Below are 9073 nucleotides of genomic sequence, written 5' to 3'. Positions count from 1 at the left end.
GTTCATGATGTGCCATTAAGCATTGGCTAGCCATGTAGCCGATTCTGCCGCAATAGTAGCACTCACTAACGTCTGTGGTTGCCAGCCTCCATGGCCGCTGTTGTTAGGACTGGGTGGAAGACCTTTGGGGTCCTGAGGCAAAGCTGCCTTTAAGACTGGTGCCATTTGCATTCTTGCAGAGAAACGCATCGCCCTTGAGGGTGTTGTTTTTTAACTTATGTTGGACCACCTTAGTGGTGTCTCTCTGGGTTTACTCCTGCTTTTTGCTGTCCTTTTCATGTTTCTTTCTTTAGTAATGTAATATGTGGGCCTAGATTTCCTGCCAAGGTTTGGTGTCTAATCCTACTACGCTGTCCAGTCCACTCTATATTTCAGTGAGCAGTCCCTTTTTGAGGATGTTGTAGAAGAATGTAACTTATGGGCTCATGTTGGTCCATAGCTGTCAGGGTACATTTCCCTCAGGGCTGTCCATATCTGGTGTCTGAATAAATTGAATGTGGCCCACCATGCTCAGTATTAGTCTGCATGACTGTTGGGATGTGGGTACAGGAACACACTTTGCTAGTCTGCTCTCCAATAATTCTGATGAGCAGGCTTTTGACATCACCTATTGCTAGGTTTATTCCCAAATATGAGATCCATTTTCCTGCTCCATCCATTAATGGAGGCAGGAACAGTCAGTTTGATTATACACAGCAGCCGGAAGAGCGCACTGCAGAGTCGGGGTCTGATGATAGTTTCTCAAAGTTACAGAGTTCTGTGTCTCCTTTCAAACAACTCTTGAAGGGTTATAAAACAATTCTATACATTCTTTGTCAAAAGGAATCCAGGCCTAATCGTGGAATCGTAACTCTGACCATCTGATAAAATGCACAGGTGGGTATTGATCTTGCATGGACAAAATGGGGGCCAGTAGGTACCATGTCCAGATGTCCTGCATGGGGAGCGCATGATCACTGTATGTTCTGTGAGTGTTGTGTTCAGATTGTCTGTGTGTCCCTAACTTCATGTGGCATCAACTTTTATGGTGTTTTGGAATGTGTGCCCGTCTAGCCAAATGTGTTTTGTTGGGGACCAATCTCCTATGACTATTGTGGCGTTGCTTCCTATCTGAGGAATCAAACTGGGTTTCCCTGTTGGAATATTTGTCTACAGGCTATGTGTTACCCCATCTGTAATCTGTCAATCAGTTGCTTCACGCATAGGTTGCAGGGCTTGCCTGACCACGTATTTCTGACTTATGGTTGATGGGGAGGTGATGTCGGGTGGATTTAACAACAGTGATGCTGGCATATATCATCGCGTACAATGAGATAATTTTTATGCATATAAGCATTAGAATGTTGTTTTTTTAAGAGTGGGGTTCCTATCTCAACTTTGTGGCACATTTCTAGGATACGATGTCTTTACTACAAGAAGGGGGTATAATTGAGTCACCTTCGAAGCTCCTAATGTTTTTCTTATCGATGTAAAGTTATAAATATTTAGCGCATGGCTGTTATGAGATTTCTCAGTGGTAAGAGGCAATCTTGGAGAGCTAATATTGTGGGGAGCCTAAGGGCAACTAATGTATAAGGATCTACTCCATCTTCTTTGTCAGATTACCCAGGCAGTAGTTGCTTTAGACTACAGTTGGATTGTAATTTTGGGTACATTATTGGTAGTGCCTGAACTGAACCATCAGTCTGCTACCATCTCTGATAGCGCATCTGACCTTAATAAGTAAAATGTACAAGGGGACGAGAATAGGTCGATGAACCTTTTGACTCGAATTAAGATGTTCTAACCATAGATCCAGTACAGAATCAATAATCAATACACAATAATCAATAATCATTTAGTAATCAATATCATCAATAATCAATGGAGTCAGTAATTGTCACGCATCATGACCTTTCAGTCTTGAATAACCACACCTTTAGTAAAAGTTTGGAATACATATTTCCCATATTAACAATGTTCAGGTCATATAAATTAATCTCAAAATCAGACAAAACACATACAGAAACAACACTGGTTGTCCAAAGCGGCAGAAGAAACACAATCTAAGCTTGAACACCAGCACATTCTAAAGGTATGGTGCAAATCAATAGCAAAGTCAACTGCATCAATGAAATGAAGTACATAAAATTTAGTAGAGAAATTCATCAAGCATTAGTCCCTGTTATCGCAAGTCATTAGTGGGAATACTTAACTAACATCAGATTAGCATCAGCATGTTTGGCTTCATGCAAAACAATTTAGTAACACAAATTTGGAAAAACATCCAACTATGGTTCTATCAAAACAGCGCAGTTGGTACCTAGAAAGAAAAAGAAGATATGCATAATTATCACAATTCGGATATACCTAACCTCAGGATGGATCAGCAAAGCAGAATAAGGCCCTCATTACAACCCTGGTGGTCGGTGTTAAAGCAGTGTAATACCGCCAACAGACAGGTGGAAAAAAATTTCATCACGACCATGGCAGAAACCGCCAACATAGACAGCCACTTTAACACTCCGACCGCCACGGCGGTAGAAACAAACACCGCAGCGGTAATCCACAACAGACAGGCGGAAGACAATGTACCGCCCACACTATTACAACAGCCCTATCTACCACTTTTCCGGGGCAGTACCAACGCGATTAAAAGCACGTCAAAAACAGTACTGGAAAGGGAAACCACTCAATCCTCGACACCCAACGAGTAACCAGGACGCCAAGGAACCCGAACTACACGTCCTGCCCATGCTGTTCTTCCTCCTTCTGTTTCAGGAGCATGAAGGCCCCCCTCGACGACCATGGTGAGTACTGCACCTACACACACAGGGGGGAGGGAAAAGAGAGTGACACACACACGCAACATGCAATACCCCAACCCCCACCCTCACCCGCATCACCATATACAGAAATACATGCAGCAACATTACATATACACCCCCTCACCCCCTGGAAGAACGCAAGGACAAAATTAAATGATTGAAACAATTGTAATCAAGAAAAAATCAGACAGTGCAAGTTCAAAAATCACTATATACAAATATGTACACCAGCTACACAAGTCTGGATAGTTATCAAACATCGTACGTGGATCAGTGTCCCAAAATGCATGGGCAAAGCCCACACAAGATACCTGACTCGAAACGGAGAGAACACTGCAGGGGCATCAGATCGAAATGAAACAGGCACCTCAGGGGGAGAGGGGGCATCTCAGCCGGATGAACGCACGACGCCACTGCTCAACGAGGGGGCTCCATGCCCACTGCTGTATCCTGGGGAGTGCAAAGCCACAGTCTCTCAAGTGGGTGGTTTGCCCACTGCTTTATCCTGGGGAGTGCAAAACCACAGTCTCACAAGTCTTTCCAGTGGGTGGTTTGCCCACTGCTCTATCCTGGGGAGTGCAAAGCCACAGTCTCTCAAGTCTCTCAAGTGGGTGGTTTGCACACTGCTTTATCCTGGGGAGTGTGAAGCCACAGTCTCACAAGTGGATAACAGTCTCCACTGATTCTTGAGGGGTCATTGTGCCCAGAGTGCTTCATCCTGCCAAGGACTGAGGAAGTGGATGTGAATCTAATCTGGTTCTGGAGGGGGCTTTGTGCCCAGAGTGGTTCATCCTGCCAGGGAGTGAGGAAGTAGATGTGAATCTCCACTGGTTCTGGAGGGTGCTTTGTGTCCAGAGTGCTTCATCCTGCCAAGGACTGAGGAAGTGGATGCTTTTCTCCACTGGTTCTGGAGGGGGCATTGTGCCCAGAGTGCTTCATCCTGCCAAGGACTGAGGAAGTGGATGCTTTTCTCCACTGGTTCTGGAGGGGGCTTTTGTGCCAAGAGTGCTTCATCCTGCCAAGGACTGAGGAAGTGGATGTGAATCTCCACTGGTTCTGGAGGGGGCTGTGTGCCCAGAGTGCTTCATCCTGCCAAGGACTGAGGAAGTTGATGCTTTTCTCCACTGGCTCTGGAGGGGGCTTTGTGCCCGGAGTGCTTCATCCTGCCAAGGCTGAGGAAGTGGATGTGAATCTCCACTGGTTCTGGAGGGGGCTTGGTGCCCTGAGTGCATCACATGCAGTGTGGCTGGTCCCATTCCCTCACATGGGTGTGTGTGCCACAAGATTGCCTGGGAACAGGTAGCATGATACACCGTGGAGGCAGAGACATACCCCACCCTGCTGCGGCTTCGCCTGCCACCTGCAGGTGCAAACAGTGATGACAGTAATGGCTTATGGAAGCTGGGCAGGGTCCAGAATGTCTCCTCCAGCCTCAGACGGCTTCCCACTGGGGATGATAGCTGTGTCAGCGGTGGTGGCACTGTCTGAGCACGACGCGGGGCTAGTGGCGGTGCTTGCGGCGGTGTCTGTGGCGGAGGTGCTGGCGGTGGTGCATGTGTCTGCAACTGTTGAGGGACACAGCAGGACGTCTCCTGCAGCCTCGAATGGCTGCCCACTGGGGATGATGCTGGGGACTGTTGCTGAGGCAACAGATGTGCAGGTGGCGGTGTCCACCGCCGTACAGTTTGGTGTACTGGTTGACAGAAGGGGTGACTCAAGTCCCTCAATCAAAGCCCACGCGCCCTGTCCTGGCCTGCTCTTCGTCTTGTGTCCCTTCCCCACCTTTGATGTTGCCACTGGTGTCTTGCCAATGTCCCCTTTTGGTTTGGAGGAGCCCTTGCTTGCTGGTAGGTGTGGCTTCTCCCTCCGGCATGTGGGAACCTTCTTCACCTTGGCAGGTGGCAGAATGTCCTTGGCCTCGCTAGTTGGCACACTGGCAGCCCTGATGGGTGGCGCACTCGATGAGACCGGAGCTGCTGGCACCACTGTGCTTGGGGATTTGGTGGCTGAGGTGCTGGGCTGGGACATGGAAAGCCAAGCCCTAGGGGAAGGACGGAGGGGGGAGGTGTAGGGAAGAGGTCAATGTTAGCCAGGAAAAGTTTGTCAAACACACTGGGATGGGAAGATGGAGGGGGTTTGGGAGTGGAGGAAGAGGTAGTGGTTGTAGGAGGTGTACGTTTGCTGAATTTGGGTGAAGGTGTGTGGGCCGGAGGCTGTTGCGAGGTAGATGGCTGTTATGTGGGTGTGTGCCTGCGTTTGTGTACCTTGGGAGGAGGGCTCACAGACACACTGGGAGAGGACACAGGGATGTGTGAATAGTAGTGGGGGTGGTGAGTGCACGTGAGCGGAGTGTGGTGATGGGCGTGCTGATGATGGAGGTAGTGGCTGAGGATGTAGTGCATGCAGGTGTGAGTGGTGCTTGTGTGAGTGCCTGTGGGATGTGTGGTACTTATGTTTGCCATGTCCACTCTTGTGTGTTGATGAGTGTGCATGCTGGTCTGATGGTGTGCTTGGGATAGGCTGAGGTACAGGTGATTGGGTCGGGGTGGAGGATGTTGGAGGGGGGAGGCTGGACACAGGGACAATGGCTGCCATCAGTGCTGAGGCCAGAGCCTGAAATGCTCTCTGTTGGGCCGCCTGCCCATAATGAATGCCAATTGGTTGCAAATGCCTCTCAACACCCTGGATGGCCTTCAAAATGGTAGATTGCCCAACAATGAGGGATCTCAGGAGGTCAATAGCCTCCTCACTGAGGGCAGCAGGGCTGACTGGGGTGGGGGATGAGGTGCCAGGGGCGAAGGAGATGCCCACCCTCCTGGGTGAGCGGGCACGGGACACACAGTGATGGGCTGCTGGGAGGGCGGTGCTGGTAGGGAGGTTGGCGGCTGTACCTGTTGATGCGGTGGGCACAGAGGTGCCCGCAACCGCAAGGGAGCTCCCATTAGAGGAGGAGTCGCTGTCGTTGGTGTGTGTTTCTGTCCCCGTCGTGGAGCTCCCCCGCCCTCCATCCCACTGGTGGCTTCATACTCCGTTGCTGCACCCTCCAGGGCCATGTGGGATGCAGCTCCCTCCTGCTCCGGTGCCACTGCTCCTCCGCCAGATGAAGCTAATGCACACAAGAACAGGGTGACAAAACAAAAAGGGAGGGGAAAGACAGAAGAAACACATGTTCAGTACATGCAACACCACTACCGTTGGTGGCACAACACACAGGGAGCAGCCCTTGCACTAAGCCATGCATTGACAGTTCTTAGGAAATTTACATGCCCATGGGGGACGATGCCTAAGCCCATTTGCTGCACACCTGGAACCCACAGGAGCCTGTCTAGGTGTAGATGGCTATTACCACTATTAGGGTTGGAGTGCCACAGAGCCTGCCTAACAAGGGAGCTACCCTACCAAGTTTGCCCTGGCCTAGAGGAACCCACAGCCCACTTCCCCCAGCCAGACACCTCTTAAAGCGCTCAAAGTCAGATGAGTGAGACTGTACTCACCCCCTTGTGGCTGCTGTGATGCCCTCAAGCGCCCATCCAACTCCGGATAGGCCACCGCCAGAATCCGGTACATCAGGGGGGTCATGGTGCAACGGGCACCCTTTGCACATTGGGAGGCCATCCCCAGCTGGGCCTCCGCCGTCTTCTTGCTCCAGTGGCGCAGGTCCTCCCATCTTTTCCGGCAGTGGGTGCTCCGTCTATGGTAGACCCCCAGGGTCCGGACGTCCTTGGCAATGGCGCGCCAAATACCCTTCTTCTGGTGGGAGCTGACCTAGAGGAAACGTGAAGTTAGAATGTATGTTACTATCCTGTACAGTTCATCTCACCAATTGCCTAAACACCCCCACCCTGGACCAGACATACATACACACACACTATCCTCACATGCTGGCCTGTGTCTTCGACCGCCTACCGCAACGGTGTACAACACCAGCGTAGTTACCTCATTTCCCCTTGTCCCACCTTACAGGTCAGGCAGCTACCATTTCAGGGGGCCACATGGCAGGCAATAAAAACTGCGTCACACCTATTTAGACCAGGAATACGGACAGACAAAGGCACATGGCGAATTTGTAACATTTTTGCAAAAAACACATTGTGATACCTAAGTGTTGGATGACCCTCTGCTCACTGTTCTCCTCCATTGGGCACGTCCGCTGGGGCAGGTGATGAGATGGCAGCATCCTCCAGTGTACAGACCCATGGTGGACCTATCGACAATGGAAGACAGACACATCATTATCACTTACAGACTTGATCGTGCAACAATCCAGATACTAGTGTGCCCAGTTGTAGTCAGACCTGATGTCAGCTATCCCCCATCCCACAGGAATACCCCCTCTAGTGCAGGTTCTGTCTGTACTCCATTTCCTGGCCAGTGGGTATTTTCAAACACCAGTCACCATGGCATCAGGCATGTCCCAGCCAATGTTCTCTAACGTGTTGTCCAGAGTGTTGTCTGTCCTGCTGAAAAACATGCGCAGCTACATCGTTTTCCCTCAAGTGGAGGATTTGCCCACAGTGAATGGTGACGTCTACGCCCTGGGACATATCCCCAACATCATTGGTGCCATTGATGGTACACATGTAGCATTTGTCTCCCTCCCCGCAGGAATGAACAGGTGTACAGAAACCGCAAAAGCTACCATTCAATGAATGTGCAGATGTTGTGTTTGGCAGACCAGTACTTCTCCCATGTGAATGCCAAGTATCCTGGCTCAGTGCATGACGCTTACATTTTGAGGAATAGCAGCATCCCTTATGTGATGGGGCAACTCCAGAGGCACTGTGTGTAGCTAATAGGTGAGCCTACAGTCCCCACACTGTTCCATTTGGTGTCTGTGTATGGGAGATTCCCAAATGTTTGGAGGATGTCTAACAGTTGTCCCTCGATATTTGCATGTGACTCTGGTTACCCCAACCTGTCATGACTACTGACCTCAGTGAGGAATCCCAGGACAAGGGCAGATGAACGCTACAATGTTGCACATGGGTGAACTAGGAGGATAATAGAACACACCTTTGGCCTCCTGAAGGCTAGATTCCGGCACCTCCATCTGACAGGTGGATCCCTATACTACTCACCAAAGAAGGTGTGCCAGATCATCATGACTTGCTGTATGTTGCACAACCTGGCTTTGTGACACCAGGTGCCTTTTCTGCAGGAGGATGGGCCTGATGTTGGTCTTGGGGCAGCTGTGGAGCCTGTGGATAGTGAAGAAGAGAAGGCAGAAGAAGATGATGTAGACAACCAAAACATCATCAACTGCTTCCCACATCTCATAACATTGTAGGAGCTAGCATAAATCTGCCTTTTCACTCTGTATATGGACCTTGACTTGTCACTTTGACTTTCCATTTCACAAATGTGGCTCCCAATTTGTGCCCTCTGCTATGTTTACTCCTGGCCTACAGCTGTGTAAGATTGGTATGTGAACACGTACATTGACATTGCTATATTCCTGAGATTTTGCAATTACACATTTATGAAAGCACAGACTGACTCCAGATTGTTTGGTGAATCAAGGGTGTTTATTTCTGTGCAAATAAGTGGAAGGGGGTGTGAAATGGGCTGGGGTGATGGTGGAGGAATGTCCATGGCAGAGTCCAGTCTATTTGTATCACAGGTGCATTGTCCAATGGGGCATAGGAAGTGCAGCAATGGCAGTTTAAGGTGGACAGGGTGACAAAGTGGGACAGAAATGTGACATTCAGGAGAGTCTTATTTCCTGGTGGGGGTCTTGGCAATGTTCTCTGTCTTGTTCTTGGATCTCAGGGACAGTTTGCTGGCTGGTTCTCCTTCTGCAGGGGGTGGGGTGCTGGTGGCCTGTTGGTCCTGTGGTGGTGCCTCCTGTCCACTAGCGCCAGCGGAGGTGGAGGGCTGTTCATCGTCCAGGCTAGTGTCAGGGGTCCGCTTGTGTCCCGCTGTGTCCCTCATGGTGTTGACAAGGTCTCCCACCAACCCTGCAATGGTGACCAGGGTGGTGTTAATGGACTTCAATCCCTCCCTGATCCCTAGGTACTGTTCCTCCTGCATCCGCTGGGTCTCCTGAAACTTGGCCAGTACCGTGCCCATGGTCTCCTGGGAATGATGGTATGCTCCCATGATGTTGGAGAGTGCCTCGTGGAGAGTGGGTTCCCTGGGCCTGTCCTCCCCCTGTCAGACAGCAGTCCTCCCAGCTTCCCTGTTATCCTGTGCCTCTGTCTCCTGACCCGTGTGCCCACTGCCACTGGCCCCAGGTCCCTGATTGTCTTGGGTTGGTGGGTTTGTCT

This window comes from Pleurodeles waltl, chromosome 1_2 (genome assembly GCF_031143425.1).
Source record: "Pleurodeles waltl isolate 20211129_DDA chromosome 1_2, aPleWal1.hap1.20221129, whole genome shotgun sequence".
NCBI classification, from domain to species: Eukaryota; Metazoa; Chordata; class Amphibia; order Caudata; family Salamandridae; genus Pleurodeles; species Pleurodeles waltl.
The sequence above is the reverse complement of the archived record's forward strand: the minus strand, read 5'-3'. Positions refer to the sequence as shown.